Raw genomic sequence first — 1,870 nt, 5'->3', positions numbered from 1 at the left:
CAAATAAACTAAATTGCATTTTCGGAGTAAGTAAAGCACATGCTTATTTTCTAAAGTTCATTACAAGCTCTTGCTTAGAACAATTATTCTTTTACATTTACCCGAACTACGCGCAAGGGTTTGATTTCATTTTTTAATGAATACGTAGGCAATCCTTCACGGGATACAACCCACTTAATCGCTTTAAATGTAAATAGAAGGACATTTGCAAATGCATTTGAAATTCGACAAGAATAATAAAAAGAAAACCGCAAAGGTTTCATAACCAATCAACCTCTTTTATTTCATTCATAATAATAATACGTTACATAATAAAATCATAATAAAAATAAATAGGCTAGGATTCTAAAAACCCCACCTACTTATTGTAATAATAATAATAATAATAAATAATAATAAAAGGCATAGGCTACTCTTCCATTTTCCCTTTGCCTTTGTCATTTTTATCATACTTCTTGTCGCGACCTCGAGCCGGACGCTCCTGCACCACTTCCGACCTAATCACCAATGGTCTCTCTCGTGGTCTCGCTTTGCCATTCTTGCCAACCACCATCTCGATGGCAGGAGAAGTCTTCGGTGTCTTCGAAGGACGAACAACTCGAAACCCGGCTTGTTCCTCTCCCTCAGTCAGATGCTTCTCCTTCTCCTTCTCCACCTCGCGAACCTTGTAGTCAACAGGTTCACGCTTCCTCAGTCTCTCGCGTTCCTCCGGAGTAGCAGCTTTCCTCCACCGCATATAGGAATCTGACACCCATAGAGCACTTGACGAAGAATTCAAGAACCAAATGTTCCTCTGAGCCCATTTGATGGCCCACTCTCTTCGACTCTCCGTAGTAAGCGCCACGGCAGTCGGCGGGACAGTGTCAAGCTTCGGGATCATCTTCTTCAATCCAACCTGCCTCATCAACCTCTCCGGGAAGATGCATATCATAAACTCCAAGCCGGGAATGCGAACAGCTCGGGTAGGATCCCAGGAAGATACTCCAGTAACAGATTTGAGGTGCCACCATGGTACGATCCATCTAATTAAGGGGCCGTCTTCACTTTTCAACTTGTTTTCCCAGTAGTTGCACACTCGAGTGAAGTTCGCCATGTAAAGCCTGGTCCTCATTGCAATCGAACGAGCATGGTAAGCAGGAACATAAACTGGGGGCTCGATCAATCGAAAACGCTCCATAAGCCAGACCTACCAAAAGCGGGTATTAGAAACAGAAAATAATACGAAAAAAGAACAAAAAAAAAAACGAACGAAAAAAAAAAATAAAAAAATAAAAAGTTTCTTTTACCTGCAAAATAATGGGACTTCCCAGATAAGGTAGGTCGCGATTGGCTTTCCTATTATCTAGGCCCAATAGGATCTCTCCTAAACACAGACAAGCTGGGCTCCTGCGCAGCTCCATTTGCTCAATCAGGCTCAAAAGACGAGGGTCGCCCCTCATGTCCTCATCAACGTGCCCTTGAAGGACATATACATGCAACAGGCAAAACCCGAACGCCCTTCACCTTGCAACATAAGAAACAGTAGGATCAGCCTTATTGATGAAGCGATCGATGAAATCCAACATTCGCACTCTTTTAGAAGTCACAAGACGGTCAACATCAACTCTGGCCAATCCAAGCAAGTCTCTAAACTTATTCTTATACCCTTGAGAAGTGGAGGGAATAGCAGGCAAATATTCCGGATCCCAACCACCGATCGCAGCAATCTCCTCAGGAAATGGGCAAATGTCGCCTCCAGGAAAGGCAAATACGTGATGATTCGGGTCCCAATAGTCAAGACAAGCATCGAGAAACGGTTTGACTACCTTGATCAACTTCAAGCTCAAAAGTGCTCCAAAATTATAAGCACCCATGTCATACTTCTCCACAT

This window comes from Silene latifolia, chromosome 11 (assembly GCF_048544455.1).
Source record: "Silene latifolia isolate original U9 population chromosome 11, ASM4854445v1, whole genome shotgun sequence".
Classification (NCBI taxonomy): domain Eukaryota; kingdom Viridiplantae; phylum Streptophyta; class Magnoliopsida; order Caryophyllales; family Caryophyllaceae; genus Silene; species Silene latifolia.
The sequence above is the reverse complement of the archived record's forward strand: the minus strand, read 5'-3'. Positions refer to the sequence as shown.